Below are 18,456 nucleotides of genomic sequence, written 5' to 3'. Positions count from 1 at the left end.
TTACAAGAGACTAGGTGATGTCTAAAGTCACTTTTTACCTGGACTTCTGATTAATCTGCCTTTTCTCAGGCTCTTCTTTCTTTAATCTAATCTTCCCACAGCTTCCAAAATAATCTTTCTAAGGTAATAGAGTGGATAGAGTGTAATACTTGGAGTCATAAAGACCTCAGTTCAAATACCAATTTAGAAATTTACTTAATTATGTTACCCGAGGCAAGTCACTTAATATCTCTTAGCCTTAATATGCTTATCTATAAAATGGGGATAATAATAGTGCCTACCTCACAGAGTTTTTGTGAAGTCAAATGAGATAACATATGTAAAGCGCATTATCAATCCAAAAGCACTATATAAATAGGATTTATATAGCTGTTGTGATTATAATGATGGTGGCACAGGTCTGATGTTGCTTCTCTGCTCAAAAAGCCTTAGTGGGGGGTAGCTAGGTGACTTGGTGGATTGAAAGCCAGGCCTGGAGATAGGAGGTCTTAGGTTCAAATTAAGCCTCAGACACTTCCTAGCTGTGTGACCCTGGGCAAGTCACTTAACCCCCATTGCCTTGAAGCCAAGACAGAGTATTGATTCTAAGATGGAAGGTAAGGATTTAAAAAAAAGCCTCAGTGACTACTTCTTATCTTCAAGCTAAAATAAAAATTCAGTAATCAGGCACTTAAGACCCTCCATAATCTAGACTGAGCTATTTTCTGGTCTTAAATCCCATTAATCTTTTCTATGTGGCCTATGTGCTGGCCAAGTTAGACTGCTATTTTCCAAATCTGACATGTCATATTTAATAATTCTGTGCATCTCAGACTTTTACTGTCCTTCTCTCTCTTCAAGGCTCAGTGGGGGTACTAATTTATCCATGAAGTAGATTATTCAGCTAAAAGTATTCTTTCCTTTCTAACAATTCCCCTAGGTACATTGTCTGCCATGCTCTATCACTTTCTGCCTCTTACTGCTATCTTTGTATATGCCATATACCACCCAATAGACTATAAACTCCTTGAGGCAGAGGTAGAAAATTTTCTAAAATCTTCATATTACCAGAAAAGAGGCTTTGAAGTGTTGGACTTTGAGTTAGAAAGACTTTGGTTCAAACCCTTCCTCTGATAATAGCTATGCAATTCTGGGTAAGTCATTTGACCCGTAAATGTATCAGGTAACTCGCTAAGAAGAGTTGTTAATTGCAAATCGGTAGAACATGTACCCCATGCCAATGGTCACAGATCCTTTGCATATCATTTCTATATTTGTTTATATTCCCTGGGCCCAACAGTGTGCCTTATTCATAAGAGGCAGTTAATAAAGGTTTATTCTATTGGAGGTCTCTCAGCAAAATAGAGTTGAGTGAATAGTTGTGTTTAAGCCAGCTTCTCTTCATCATCTCCAAAAAAGAGCTATATATATACATATATACATATGTATATATGTATATACACATATACATGTCAGATAAAGAAAACAACAAAAGGAAGGAATGGAAAGATTATAATAGGAAAAAACACAGAAAAACTAGGAAGCAGACTGAAAAAATTAGTAAATAAAAAATCTCTCACTCAACAAATAAACACAATAGAGTAAATGAGAAGAAATCTTGAAAAAAATGACTACTATTACAGTGCAGTAACTACAACTCACCAAAAGCAAAATGGAAAAGTATAGCTTTAATTCTTTTATTGAGCTCATAAACCACACTGGAAGAGGAAACAGAGGGAGATCAGAACTCTTAAAGTAGAATGCAACAAAATAAATAAAGGAATCCTCTACTTAGAACAGATATTGTAAGATTTAATAAAGTTGTCAATGCTCTTAAAAAGACAAAGTCAGAGACAAAATACAAAAAGTGAACAAAGAGAAAATACTAAAGCAGGACAAAAAGACAACGAAATAAAAATAACAGCTAGTATTTATATAGCATTGTAATGTATGCAAAGTAATATATTTACATGTGTGTATATATGTCATTGTTAGGATTCTAAAATGGCATTATGTGATAGGTTCTACTATGCCTATTTTACATATGAAGAAACTCTGGAAGATGGAGCTTACCCAACATTATATACACAGACGCTATTTGAGGCAGGTTTCAAACTGAGGTCTTTCTGACTCCAAGTCCAACAGTCTATTTCTAACACTACTTAAAGATACCTGAGTTCTCTACAACCCAGAACAACTGATCTTCCATATAACACTTAGTATAATAATCTAAGAATTATTGGCTTTCTACAAGAAAAAATCCAAAGAGTCAGGAATTTTCCAGGAAATCATGTCCTCTTTTCACTCTGCAAAATTTCTGATATTGGAAATGGCAATGTATGGATAACTAGAATCCATAGGATACTAGCAGGATGGAAACCCAAGTTTAGTTCACCCAGAAATGTTGTTACCTAGTTCCTGAGACTCAGTTGCCATATCTTTTTAAAAGTCAGTTCAAATTATGTAGGATTACTCACCAAACAGCAAGAAAAGAAAGAAAAGGCTAGAAAATTATATTCCTAAATACCATGAAAATCATCTACAATCACATAGCCTATAAAACTGAACATTACTATGCTGTGATGAAAAAAACATAATTTTTTATCTGTTTGGTCTTAGAGGGCATGAATTGGAACAATGAGTAGAAATTGCAAAGAGTTTAATTTAGGAAGACATTTTTAACAATTAGAGGTATATGAAAGTGGAACAGACTACCTTGAAATACCACTGGTTGCCTTTCATTTGAAGTCCTTAAGCAAAAATTGGATAATCATTTGTCAGGTATATTGTAGGGGTATGTTTTACAGATATGAATAGGAATCAATGGCTTTTGCAGTCCCCTTTAAATCAGATTCAGTAATTCTATGTTCCTTCTCAGGTATAAAAGAAGATAAGTAAAAAAAAAGTAGGAATCTAGATTTATGGGGAATAGGGGTATATATTTGTATGTGAAGTCAGAGTCGCATTTAATCAAGATGAGCTATATGGTACATTGTGATGAATTTAAAAGAAGTAACATTGGCAGAGGGGGAAATATATTTAACAGTTATATCCTTGAATGTCAGTATAATACATTTACTGATAAAATGGTTCTTTGTGCTAGCTCTAGCCTCTCTATCTCTACCTTTCACCTTTAATTCAAACTTTCACTCAAGAGACACTGGGCTTCTGATTGGTGAGAGCTCTTTATATTAATGATACAGATACAATCAGAACCTGTCTGCCTATTCTAGCTAGCTCTCATCTGTGTCCTTATTTAAGTTTCCCACAAAGTACTCACTCAACATGCTGGTAGCGCTCATTTCATTCTGTTCATATTACAGATATTATGTGAATGATCCATAATTCTTACTATGTGCTCTGCCCACATTTTAAAATTTAATTAATATTTCACTCATTTTTACCTCATCTTCACTTCTGAATACCGATTCCCCTTCCCTACTCAGTAAGCCATTCCTTGTAATAAAGAATTTTTAAATGAGATTTAAAAGAAGTTCAACAGTTATTAAAAAGTAGTGAATAAAAATTAACCCATTGATTGATTCTGACAGTTCATGCAGTGTTCTAAACCTATAGTCTTAAACCTCTGTAAAAAAAAAAGTGTATATATGTGTGTGTGTGGCGGGGTAGTGGTTATATTTTATTTTTTCTTAAGATGATCTCCAAGGTTCTTTTTTAGTTCTAGAACCGTGACCAAGGTGGGTGATTATAATTACCCAATGTTTAGTTTTGGTTTTGCTGTGTTTGAATTTGCATCATCACAATCACTGTTTATTTTTTTCACTGGTTCTGGTTACTTCACTCTAACTCAGCTCATCTAAATCTTCCTGTGCTTTTCTGAATTCTATATATTCACAGTTTCTCATGGTGCTGTAGTTTTCTATTACATTCATTTGTCTAATCATTCCCCATTTGATGAAGCCTATATATTTTTAATCATGTGTTTGATGACATCTTTTATATACTTCTACCATATAATTCTTGCTTTATATATTGTAGTCTTCCCACATGTACCCCCCTTCACTGTATTTTAGTCTTCAATTTAAATCTCAAGTGACTGAAATGTTCTATAATTTGAAGTCACTGCAGAAGAACATCAAAATATTAAGAGATCACTGGTTTTTAAAAATATAGGCCTTAGCATGTAGTTACCTGGTTCAGGGGATTGAGAACCAGAGGCCAAGACAGAGGATGTCTTGGGTTCAAATCTGGCCTCAGACACTTTCTAGCTCTGTGACCCTGGGCAAGTCCCTTAACTCCCCCATTGCCTAGCCCTTACCACTCTTCTTCCTTGGAATCAATACTTACTATTGATTCCAAGACAGAAGATAAAGGTGTGTGTTTGTATATATATACACAAACACACATGCACACATATATGTATGTATGTTTAGGACTTAGTGCTAGGAATAAGCTTGAGGACATTAAAGAGAACTTTGTAATTTTCCAAAGGCAGTTTGTTTTCCTCCTTTTTAATTCTGAGCCTAGATCGTTGTTCATATTTAAGAAATTTTATTTTACCTGCCAAAGACATACTTGGTGTATATATAGACATATATACACACACTTATAGATTCTGGATAATATTACTATTTACAGAATGCTTTAAGGTTTGCAAAATTGTTTGAAAATATCTCCTTTTATCCTCATGACATCCCTTGAAAGAAGGTGCTATTATTATCCCAATGTTACAGATGATGAAACTGAGAAAGCCAGAGGTTAAATGACCTGCCTGGGGCCACATAGTTAGTAAATTCTGTATTTGAATTCAAGTCATCCTAACTTCAGGTCTAGTGCTCTCTTTACTGTACCACTCCACTACCTTGATAAGAGAATTCTACATGTTTTTCAGACTATGATGGGTGATGGGAATGGACAACAGACATTTTGTAAGCTTGGATTTTCCAGTAGGGATAGTAAGGTCAAATTTGTGGATGTGTTTTTAGGGGTCTTATTTAGAAAGTTTTGCACTTAGCCCCCACCCCAAATGCATACAGCCCAATGTCATCCATGAACAGAAGCATCTATAACAAATCCCTCCTTAACTTGGACTTGATACTGAATTTTCTCAATGGAAATACAAATATCTTTGGCAAACAGTTCTTTATCGTATCTATTTTCTGATATTAATGAACAGAAGACTGAACAAGATTATCTCTTTTGGGCAGCTGGGTAGCTCAGTGGAGTGAGAGTCAGGCCTAGAAACAGGAGGTCCTGGGTTCAAACCCAGCCTCAGCCACTTCCCAGCTGTGTGACCCTGGGCAAGTCACTTGACCCCCATTGCCCACCCTTACCACTCTTCCACCTATGAGACAATACACCAAAGTACAAGGGTTTAAAAAAAATGAAAAAAAAATATTATCTCTTTTATACCTTAAAATAATCTTGCCTATTTAGATATGTGTATAGGAGACATCTTGGGTAGTATTTTGCTTTCCTTAATCAGATACTTTTAAAAATAGTCATATAATACCTACTGGATCTTATATTCTCTTCTTGTTTCAAGTCAGTTGTTAGACAGTAAAGATGTGGTTTCCTGCAACATGTCCTTTGTGAAGACTTGCTTATCGCTATTTAATTTTTACATAAATGATGCCCTCAATACATCATAGGTCACAGGAGTCAAGATTGAGAGGTGGAGGGGACTTTAGAAGCCATCTAGTCCAGAGCATAATCACAAAAATTTCATCAGAATGATAAAGTAGGGGGCCAGCTAGATGGTTCAGTGGATAGAGAGCAAGGCCTAGACACAGGATGTCCTGGGTTCAAATCTGTCCTCAGACATTTCCTAGCTTTTTGATCCTGGGTAACTCACAAGTCCCATTGCCTACTCCTTTCTGCTCTTCTGCCTTGTTACCAAAACCCAGTATTGATTCTAAGGCAAAAAGTAGGAATTAAAAAACAAGAATGATAAAGTAGAGTTGCTAATGCTCTCTCAGTCACTTTGAGGAGAGAGATAGTCTCTTGACTTTTGGTCCATTCCAAGCCTTCAGATACCCTGAAAATTCAACCCTCAGTGCTTTCAGAATTGTCTCATCTCTAACACCAAGACTCTCTCCATTGGTTCGGTTCACAGTCTGTCCTCCTATTTTTGTTCTCTTTAATCCTCAAGAAACACATCTGAGGTCGTGATGGAAAAGTCTGAATGTGGTGGCTCTACTGTCCTTGATAACAAAAAGAATTAATTAGACATATTTTTCCATCTTTCTTCTGGGTATTGTCTTCCCTGTTTCACCCTTAAATGCCCCCAGGATGATCTGGCTTAGTTGGATTCTTCCATTAAACTTTCTGTAAGCTGGATTTTCATTTCATTGTTTCTCTCTGTATTTTGAGATTATACTGTTCATATTATTCCAAATTATTCCATCTCTTTAACAATTACTAAGCAAGTTAATATTCTCTACCAGCATTTCTTTGGCTGCCATCTCTACTTGAAAAGTAGATCAAGTGTTTGCTGTCTGGGGTAATGTTTAGGCTCTTTTAGTCTCCTTGATATGGCAGCTGTTTCAAACAGATTAAACTTCTGTTAAACCAAAAAAAATTTTTTTAATGCTAATGCTCTCTTTTTCATTCATTTCTATCTTTTAGCATCAATATTTTGTCCAGATAGGTCAGATGACATTTTAAAAATTGCACGTAATATTTTTTTCATTTTTATTCTTATTTTTATTAATTTTTATTTTTGATCTAACAAATTACTGCATTGGCTATACAGACTTCTGACTTAAGGTTAATGACAAGGTTATTTACAAGGTATTTCTTATCTTTTAAAATAAAATAGCTTTCCTTTTTTGTGATATTATTCAGTATGATCAAGCATTTTTCTTCTATACTAGGCTGTCCTCTCTAAAAAAAAATGGCCAGTTAAAAAGTAAAAGGAAATAGTGGATAATTTTAAACCAGTTGAATTTTCTGATATGTTTAAAGAAAGCTGGACTTAGTAGATTGATGTATTCTTTGGGTAAAGGAACACCTATACTTTTTTGAATATCTTGACTTAGATTCAATCTATTTCTGAAGATTTTTGTTGTCAAAATGTAACATTTATTGTTAACAAGGAACCAAAGGGGTCGGCTAGGTCTAAGCTCAATGGATTGAAAGCCTGGCCTACAGACAGGAGGCCCTGGATTTAAATTTGAACTCAGACACTTCCTAGCTGTGTGATCTTGGGTCCTAAGTCACTTAACCCCAACTGCCTCACCTTTACTGCTCTTCTGCCTTGAAACGAATACACAGTATTGATTCCAAGACAGAAGGTAAGGTGTTTTATTTTTTTAAACAAGCAAACAATAAATTATAATAAGTAAATCATTCACATTCAAAGTCCTTTACAACCTCGTCCCATCATAACTTTTTCAGCCTTGTTATTCATTATTTTAACTCATACACTGATCATAGCATTCTTGCTGTTCCTCAGACACAGTACTCCATTTCCCATCTCTATGCTTTTGTCTACCAGGTCTGAAATGTTCTTTCCTGACCTCTCTGACACTTTGGAATCTCTGGCTGTCATTGCAAGGAGGCCAAAAGAGCCTAAAAACTTCTAAAAAATATCTCGTCTTTCCTGTTCTCCCCTACCACCAGGTACTTGTATTTTAGACCTGTTTTTTTATGCATTTTATATACACGCATGTATGCATATACTGTCTCTCCTGTTAGGATGTAAGTTCATTGATGGTAAGAGACTGCTTCATTTTTGTCTGTATTCTCAGTATCCAACAAAGTGTCTGGCACTTTGTATGGGTTTAGTAGTTTTTCGTTGATTGACTGGTAAAAACCTTCGAAATCCCCTTCCCTATAGGCTCTGAGACCCCTGAGCAAGACAATTTGCTAATTTCGCTTTCCTGGGAAAATGGAATAGCAGAGAATTTAACAATCAGTCTGATGTCACAGTTCTTAGTTGCCTTCCAAGCACGGCTTTGTGTGCATGATATATTCTACCAATAAAATGTGAGCTCTCTGTGGGCAGGGACTCTTGCTTTGGCCTTTTTATGTCCAGTACTCTAGCCCAGTACCTTGTAAGTGACCAGCCTGTTGGCAATGAAGCTCTCCACTCTTAGCTAGATAGTCCCTAGGGAAGAAAACATAGTCTCTGCCTAGGACCACATTCAAAGTCTTTCCAGCATCATAAAACCAGAGTCCTCAACTAGCTTAACCTTTGAGAACCCAAGATTGCCTCCATGCCAAGATGAGACAGAATTCAGCTTCTTCCTCTTCTTTTAAACAAGAAGAGAGGTGGTTGAGCCTGTGATTTTAAAAGCTAGAAAGCCAATGAATTAATGCTCCCATAATATGCTACATTGAGGAAATTCTCAAAAGGTATGACAAAATTGAAAACAAAGAAACTGATAAATGAAACAAAGAGCTCTTTTTAAAAAGACCTACAAAATGAATATGTCAATTTTATCTGGACCCAAAGAGATAAATTTTGTTTTTCTTTATCATAAATGAAAAATAGGAGATTCACAATAAAGCAAGAAAAAATTGATACAGAATATATGCCAACAAAACTGAAAACATAAATGAAATGGATGAATAGCTACAAAAATATGAAATAAACTAAAAAAAACAGGAAATAGATCATCTAAACACCCCATTCCATGAGAGAAATATGGAATGTTATAAATTAATATCTAGGAAAGTTAAAAAAAAAACACTTTCTTGATCTATATTGTCAATTCACTCCTCTCTTTTCTAAAAGAATTCACTTATGTACCCAATTCTAAACAAAAAAATATATTCTCTATACTACATGAATCTCAAAAACAGAGAAATAAAACACCTTATCTGATTGTTTCTACTAGACAAATATTATCTTGATATCCAAACCAGGGATAAAGAAGTTACTAATATCATTAATGAATAATGATGCAAAAATTTTAAATAAAATATTAGTAAAGACACTATAGCCATATTCATTATTATCATGTTGGACTTTAACCAAGAATGCAAGGATAGTTTACCATAAAGAAAATTCAGCACAATTATCTATAGAATAAACTATCCCTTGGAAATAGAAGGGACCTCAGAGGTGACCTTATTTACTTTACTACCTTAATTTTATACGCAAAACTGAAAACCAGGAAGGTTAAATTAATTTTCCCAGAATACACAGGTAGCAAGCATCAGAGACAAGATTTGAATCCAGATATTCTGACTCCAGAATCAGTGTACTTTCTTCAATGCATCCTATTACAGTACAGGGTAATTTTATAACAAAAATAATATGACTATAGCAATAGATGAAGAAGACCACTCAATTAGACACAGTATGATGTTTAAAAGAGTAATAAGCACAGAAATGGGATGTTCAGAGAAGACTAGTATCTCTGGTGTGAGGGCTTGTTGAGTCTTTTTTAGGGATGCCTTCCTCCTTAGGTGTCCACTTACCACCTAGCTCTCACCTGTGGCTCCAACAAGCTGTAGCATGCCCAGCAGCCATACCTGGCTAAAATGTCCTCAGTTAAACTAAGTTGAGGGAAATTGACAGCGTTCAAACATATCAGTGAATTAGGAGGATGTCTACCCTAGGTATACAAAGACCTTTCCCATCGAAAGGGACAGATAAGAACAATTTATTCTGATAGACATGAAGGCAGTAAAAAGCAGGTGCTGTGGAGCATTTAGACCTCATTGAGATGTTGAAGTAGCTACGGTCATCCATTGTATCTTGAGACATCATCAGTGCTCTTGACTTTTGTCTTGCCACTAGACTTCAAAGAATAAAAGAGAGAATAAGGCTGAAGACTTTGCGCAGCTCTGTCTCATCTAAATCTAATTTCTTAGTGATTAAAAAAAAATCACCAGTGATGTCATTTGTCCCTCTTCAAGTATGAAGGATAACAAAAGGATCCTTTCTACTTTAAAAAAATGAAAGATACTTAATTTCAACAATTCTTAAAACATATTACAATACTATTTTTAAAACTATCTAGTACTAGATTTTTTAAAAAGTAGAAAAATACATGAGTGGATGACATAAGTGAACATAACTAGCTGTCTAGACTTCCAAAAACTAGCTAGGAAGGAATTCCTTATTGAGAAACAGCTATTGGAAAAACTGGGGGTGTGGGGAAGCAGTTTTGTTGAATGCCATCTTATGTCAAATAATAATTAAAAACCAAAAGGAAAAAAGACTTGAACTTTAAAAATCATAACATTAAAAAGTTTAAAGAATAAAGTATTACTATTATCTCTCTCAGTCTCTCTCTCTCTCTTTCTCTCTCTCCTTCTCTCTCTCTTTCTTCTTCTACAGATAGGGGAAAAAATCTATAAATGAAGAGAGTCCAGAGAAGGGAATTACAAAATAGCACAGAAGTAATAATTTTTGATTATATACATTTAAAAGCTTTTGCTGCAACTTAATATACGTAGAAAAAAAAAGAAAAATATAAACTTGGGGCAAAATTCTTTACATATCTTTTGTAAAAGTCTGACATCCAAAATCCATAGGGAATTAGCACAAATCTTTTAGATTAAGAACCACTCCTAAACTGATATACAAGGAATCAAAGGATGTTGAACAATATTTTTCAGAGGCAGAGCCAAGATGTAGGAAAAGTCACCAAGGTGGAGGTGAAGCACAAAGCAGCTCCAGGACAGGTCCCATGCAGCAACAGGTCCTAGGCACAGTTGAAGTAGCAGCAAAGGCTTCAGGAGCTCTCAGCCATAGAGAGTAAGGGAGATGGTCACTTGCTCAAAATGATGGTACACGGGTCCCTTTACTGGTTCTGAGTACAAGACTCTTGTTGCATTGCCATAGGCAGATCTGAGAAGTAGGCCTGGGGCACACTCTCAGGGGAAGGAGGAGTATTAGTATACATCAGCACCTGCAGTTACAGGAGAGTAGAGAATCCTATGCCTAATTCCAAGGCTGAAGACAGTGCTTGGGGTTACTCAAGGGCCAGAGAGTATCAAACACACCTCTCCTTATTTCAGACTACCTTGGAAAAACTGAAAGCAGATATATTCCCAGAGTCAGTTCTGAAGGCAGCTACACAAAGAATCTAAATCCTGGAACAGTGCTCTCCCTTCACCTCGGTTATAGACTCCAATTTTAACAATTTAAAAATTAAAATAAAAGAAAAATACTGGAAAATGAGCAAACAACAACAACAACAAAAGAAACAACACTGAAAGTTATTTTGGTGACAGGGAAGACTCAAACACAAACTCAGAAGAAGACAACAAAATCTATATTGTTGCATCCAAAGCCTCCAAGAAAAATATAAATTCCTCTCAAGCCCAGAGAGAATTAAAAGATTTTAAAAAACAAATAAAAGAGGTAGAAGAAAAATTGGAGAAAAAAATGAAAGTGATACAGAAAAATTATGAAAAAAGAGTTAATAGCTTTGGAAAGGAGGCACAAACAAATACTAAATCAAGTAATACCCTAAAAACAGAATAGAGCAACTAGTAAACGAGGTACAGAAATCCAATAAAGAGAAGAGCTTTTTAAAAAGTAGAATTAGCCAAGTGAGAAAAAATATACAAAAATGCACTGATGAGAAGAACTTCTTAAAAGGCAGAATTGGCCACACAGAAAAAGAGATACACAAATTCACTGAGGAAAATAACTCTTTACAAAGTATAATTGGTCAAATGGAAAAGGAGGTACAATGGTCAACTCAAGGTAATTGTATCTTAAAAATTAGAATTGGGCACAGGGAAGCTAATGACTCCAAGAGGCATCAAGAAACAGTCAAAGTCAAAAGAATGAAAAAATAGAAGAAAATGTGAAATATCTCACTGGGAAAATAGGTAACCTGGAAAATAAATCCAGGAAAGATAATCTAAAAATTATTGGATTACCTGAAAGACATGCTTAAGAAAAAGAGCTTAGACATTATCATTCAAGAAATCATCAAGGAAAACTGCCCTGATATTCTAGAACCAAAGGGCAAAATAGAAATAGAAAGAATCTACTGATCATCTCCTCAAATAAATCCCAAAAGGATAACTCCCAGGAATATTATAGCCAAATTCCAAAACTTCCAGGTTAAAGAGAAAATGTTTTCAACAGTCAAAAAGAAACAATTCAAATATTGTAGAGCTACAGTCAAGATAATAGAAGACTTAGTTTCTATATTAAAGGAGCAGAGGACCTAGAATATGATATTCCAGAAGGCAAACTGAGCTAGGACTTCAAACAAGAATCACTTACCCAGGAAAACTGAGTATAATTCTTCAGGGGAAAAAAATGGCTATTTAATGAAATAGAAGGCTTTCAAACATTCCTGATGAAAAGACCAGAGCTGAATGGAAAATACAAAACTCGAGAGAAGCATAAAAAGAGAGAAGCAGGAAAGAGAAATCAAAAGGCATTCAAATAAGGTTAAATTGTATACATCTCTTCATAGGGAGATGGATTCTTATAATTCCAAAGAACTTTATCATTATTAGGGCAGTTAGAAGGGTGAATTGGATATTATGGAATGATAAAAAAAATTAAATTAAATTAAGGCCAGAGAAAGAGGAATGCATTGGAAGGAGGGGGAAGTGAAAAATAGAATGGGGTAAATTAATCACACATAAAAAGAGGAATGAAAGAACTGTTATAGTAGAGAGGAAGTGGGAAGGATAATTTGTGAGCCCTACATTCATTGGAATTGGCTCAACAAGGGAAAAACCATACACAATCCATTGGTTAAAGAAATCTATCTTGCCCTATAGGATAGTAGGAGGGGAAGTGGATAAGAGAGTGGGGTGGGGGACTGATAGAAAAAAGGGCAAATTGGGGGAGGTGGGAGTCAGAAACTAAAAAGGGAGGAATAAGATAGAGAATAATACACAGCAATCATAATGGTGCAAAATTTTTTACAGTTCTCTCTAATAAAGGCTTCATTTCTCAAATACATAGAGAAGTGAGTTGAATATATAAGAATACAAGTCATTCCCCAATTGACAAATAGAGGATATGAACAAAGGCAGTTCTCAAAGTAATTAAAGCTCTCTATAGTCATGCAAAATAATGCTCTAAATCACTATTAATTACTTAGAAATGCAAATTAAAACAACTCTACGGTATCATCCCACACTTATCAAACTGAATTTTATGGCAGAAAAGAAAAATAACAAATATTGAAAGGGATGTAGGAAAGCTGGGACACGAATGCATTGTTGGAGGGTGGGGTTGTAAAATGATTCAATCATTCTGGAGAGCAGTTTGGTCCTATGCCCAAAGGGCTATATAACAATGCCCAAAGAGATAAAAAACCAAAAAGAGAAGAACCTATATGTACAAAAATATTTAAAATAGCTCTTAAAAAAAGATATTTTACTTTTGCAATTACATGTAATAATAATTTTCCACATACATTTTCTGAAGTTATAAGATCTGAATTTTCTCCCTCTCTTCCCTCCTCCCTCCTAGAGTCAATAAGCAATTCAAAAATAAAACATGTGTCATCATGTCAAATATATTTCCATATTGTTCATTACTATAAGGGAATACTCGTATAAGTCCAAAATCCCCAAATAAGCACACAAATAAACTAAAGTGAAAAATAATAGGCTTTGATCTGCATTCTGATTCAATAGTTCTTTCTCTGGAGGTGGATAGTATTCTTTGACAAAACTCCCTCAGAACTGCCCTGGATTATTGTATTGTTGAGAGTAGCTAAGTCTTTCATAGTTGATGATCTTACAATATTGCTGTTACTGTGTATAGTGTTCTGGTTCTGTTTATTTCACTCTGCATCAGTTCATGTAGGTCTTTCCAGTAAATCAGCTCTTTTTTGGGGGAAAATAATTAGAAAGTGAAGGGATATCTACTCACCAATTGGGGAATGGCTGAGTAAGATATAATATATAATTGTAATGGAATACTATTGGGCTATTAGAAATGACAAGCAGGAAGAGTTTAGAAAAAACTAGAAAAACTTACAGCAGCTGAAGCAGAGCGAAATGAGCAGAACCAGGAGAACATTGTACACAGCGACAGGAATACTATACAATGAACAATTGTGAATAATTTAGCTATTCTCAGCAATACAATGATTTAAAACTATCCCAAAAGACTCATGATAAAAAAAATACTGTCTGCTTCCAGAGAAAAAGAGCTGAGAGAATCTGAATCCAGACCAAAGAATACTTTTTTTTACTTTCTTCATAATTTTTTAAAATTTGAGTTTCCTTCCACAAAAGGATTAATGTGAAAAAAAATGCTTTATATGATTGCACATGCAAAATCTATGAGGGATTGCTTACCATTTTAACTGGGAGTGGGAGGTTGGGAGAGTATGGAGGAAGGGAGAGAGAATTTGGGACTTGATATTCTTTGAAAAGTGTTGGAAACTATTTTTATATGTTACTGGGGAAAAATAAGCTAAAATTTACAAGGAAAAATTATCAATACTTTCAAAGAAAATAATGTCAGCTATCAACAGCTATATGTTAATTGTTCAAACATCACTAATAACAAGAGAAATTTAAATAAAATCAATTCTGGGGTATCACCTTCATCCTTAAATTGATGCGTGATTAAATACAGGAAGGATTGTGGGAAGATAACCAGGCTAAGTCATTGCTCCAGAAGCTATGAATTAATCCAACTGCTCTGGAAAATAGCATGAAATTATGCAAAACAAGTGACTAAATTATGATATTTGACACAGAAATCCCATTATTCTGATTCTACTCCATGGGCTTCATGATAATAAAGAAAGACCCAACCGTATGAAAATATTTGTAATAATGCCATTGTTATCACAAAAATCTATGAACAAAGAGTGCCCAATAGTGACAGTATGGCTGAATAAATTGTGGCCTGTAAATGTAATTGAATAGATTTGTACTGTTAGGAAAGATAACTCTGAAGAATTCCTAGAAACACGAGAAATTATATGAAATGATTCAGAGTAAAGAAAGCAGAGCCAAAAGACCAACTGCCCACAACACTGCTCAACAACTATCACAAAGTAAATGAAGACAATGATAAAATATTAAGGTAAATATAATAAGTGATGTCATCAAATCATTCCCTCCTTCTTTATTATTTTTTTTCAGCAAGGCTACTGAAGTTGAGAGTTACAAGTACTTTTAATCACAATCAGTTTAAGAGGAAGTTTTTTCACTTTTGTTTTCACTGAATATACTTTTGCCAGGGATTGACACATTTGTTGTGACAAAATACGTCACCACAAAAAGGCAATTTTTTAATTTAAAAAAAAAACTTGTATTAATATCATTTGACTTTGTGTTACCTATATTTCCCAATGTATCTTTCTTTTTCATCCCTCATAGATGGATAAAGATAATTAAAAAAAGATTTTCATATGTAATCTGTAGATAATCTTAGGTACCTGGTAGCTTCTGATAAGACATTAGCTAGGTTAGTAAAAATAACTGGATTTGGCATCAGGGCCCTGGGTTTAAATCTCAGCTTTGACAATTTCAGATCAGTCTTAGAACTTTAATCAAATTAATCATTTTAAGCCTCAGTTTCCTCATTTGTAAAATGAAGATAATAAAAATTTTACTCTACAGAGTTATAAGAAAAGCGAGTTGCAGACCTCGAAGCATTAATATAAACATGGATTATTATATTATTATTTTTCTCTGCCCACTTTCTCACTCAGCACTCCATTTTGAAAAATATCATGAAACATGTTCTCTCACTAATTCCTCATTTAATTTCGGGTTTTGCTGCTTTGAAAGTGTGGCCTTCCGAAGCCCCACAGCCTTCAGAAAGATGATACCAGAGATGGAATTTGAGAGGGAATTACAAAATGGCACGAAAGTAAATCATTTTGCCACCAGCAGTGGATCACAGAATCAAAACATTGGTCCAAATCTTGAGAGATCTTTTAGCACAACCCTCTCATTTTACATATAAGGAAATTGAGCTACAGAAAAATAGAGGGTCACGTAGCCAGTCCACCAGATGTTACTATGAAAACAAAACCCATCTCTTCCTAGAATTCAAAGGAAACATCATACATGCCTAATTCTCAGAAATCCAGCCTTTTGAATACAGTTGTCATTAAAAGGCCAAGTGTCTTTTTGTGTCTCCTATAGAAATCCCTTTCCCCCACTACTGTCCAATGGAGCTCCCTCAGAGTAAACTCCCTCTGCCACTGGAGATGAGCAACTATTGTGCAATTTGTGTCTTCAAGAGTTACCTGGGGCACTAGGAGGTTAAATGACTTGCTCAGGGTGATACAGCCCACGTTGTGTCAGAAGCAGACTAGAACCCAGGTCTTCCTGAGTCTGAGGCCAGCTCTTTCCACTTTGCAATGCTGCCTCTTAAAGAAATCATAAAAACATGTCGGCTTCGCGGCTAGGGATATAGCAATCTAAATAGGAAGAAAAGAAAGAAAGAGAAAAAGAGAAAAGGAAATTAAGAAAAGCATTGAGGGACCTCGAGTCCATTAGCTACAAGTTATTTTTTTAGGAAAATGCTAATCAGTATCAATTGGAAAAAAAAAAAACAACTTATTCTGATCCAAATCTGTTTTCCATAATCCCCGCAGTTCGCATTGATCAGGGAGGCGATCTTTCTCCGTAAGATTCTTGGATTTATCAAACACTTAGATATTAAATTAGATTTTTACTTGCTTTCATCGGCTCACAGATTTGGAGCTCGGAGGGATCTTAGAGCCCATTAAGCCCACCCTCTACTTCATTTTACAAGCAATGGACTTAAGGCACTCGGGGATCCGTAGCTCCTCCGTGTCCAAGGTAAGTTTTGAACTCAGGTCTTCTCAATTCCAAGCTGACAATACCCATCGGTTCTTGCTTTTTAAGTCTGGTCCAATCTATTTTTAAACTTGAACCCAATGTAGTTTTGATTAGAAAAGATACTTAATAAAGACTGAGGTGGAATGTCGGTGGTGGCCAAATCGCTCATACAAGCTCCCTTACCCACCTCTTTTAGAAGGAAAAATAAGTTATCTGGAGAGGAAGTCAGTGAACGGTTGTTAAAAAAGCCTTCCAGAATAATACCCCACTCCGCGCGTCTCTCCTACCTTCGGTTTGCAATACCCTGATTTTTCTCTAAATGGGGGTACATACTTTCCCATCCGACAGTCTCTAGTTTCCCTCTCTGCTTTAATTTCAGAACAAAGGCCCATGGTGCTTGATTGCATAAGAATCCAGCCACACAGAAAATGGCCACGACATGTTGGAAACGTCAACACAGCCAGCAGGGCACCAACAGGGAATAACAGACATTTAACTTTGAGAAGGGCAAGAGTCTAGGGACCAGGTCGATCTCACGCCAGGGCCAAAATATTTGTTTGCCGAATACCCTGAAGGATGACTAAGCGTTGGAAGTTTGGTTTTTCTCCCTGAGCAGGCAAAGCCTCGTGAAAAGGAGTCATAGGAACAATGCAGGTGGTAGCTGGAATTTGAAGGAAGAATTATTCTAAATCTCAATCGGGAAAAAGGCTTTATTTTGTTCAAAAAAAGCGTAGTAAGGAAAAACTAGAAGCACCTTATCGGAAACTCTCCGGTCCCACAAAAGAACAGAAAAGCTGAAAATAGATTAGTCAGATGCGATTCAAGTTCTTGATACATTTCTTGGAAACATTTAAAAGGAAACAGAAAATTATAAATATACCACAGATGCGTGACAAGAGACTCACTTAGCCTATATAGACGAGAGACCCTTAGCAAGGAAACAGGGGGAGAGAAAAGGGAGCCATTGAAGGAGATGAGCTAGACAATGGCTGGTCAGAGGTGGCAGAGAACCGGGCTTTAAATCGGGGTCATGTCAGGGAGCAGAAAAGAGGGTTATCGAAGGAGCTAGACAATGGCTGGTCAGAAATGGCAGAGAACCAGGCTTTAAAACGGGAGCAGAACATATCAAGACGGAACAAAATGTCAGCACGGTCAAAAGCTTTTCTGTAAAATGTTGGACTAGATGACTTTAAGTGCCCTTCCAGCTCTAATATTTTGTAATTTACTGTGTTTGCAACTTCACGATCATAGGCTTAGATATGGAAGGGACTTTAGTATCAGCCAGTCCAACCAGCCCCGGCCCCCTCTCCCCGCCACCCCATCTTCCCCATGTTAGAGCTAGGAAACGGATTCTCATAGTAGTTAAATGACTTGCCCAAGGTCACCCAGGTAGTGACAGAGCTGAGATTCAAACCCAGGTCCTAGGGCTCCAAATCCGGTGCTTTTCCCACTGTACCAAGTTGCCTCCTGTATTTCTGTCCAGTTTAGCAAACCATCCAATTCTTCAGGCCTTTGCATACCATTAAAGTTGCCCTAGAGAACACTGTTTTGATAAGTCAGCTCTCGGATTGCTGCTTGTCAGGAACGAAAAGCTGTTGTTCCCCAACTACGTCAGGAACCATCATGTTCAAGAGTCCAGTTCCTGGCTGCAAAGCATTTTCCTTTTCTAGAGGGAAAGGCCCCTCCTCGCTGTCTCTCCACCGCTCTCTCTACCTTCCATTTTTTTCCCCTTTTCAGGCAGGCATCAGTGCTTGAGTGGCTGTACTTGCTTATCCCACAAGAGGCTCCTCCCCAGCA

Source organism: Gracilinanus agilis, chromosome 3 (genome assembly GCF_016433145.1).
Source record: "Gracilinanus agilis isolate LMUSP501 chromosome 3, AgileGrace, whole genome shotgun sequence".
Lineage (NCBI taxonomy): Eukaryota > Metazoa > Chordata > Mammalia > Didelphimorphia > Didelphidae > Gracilinanus > Gracilinanus agilis.
The sequence above is the reverse complement of the archived record's forward strand: the minus strand, read 5'-3'. Positions refer to the sequence as shown.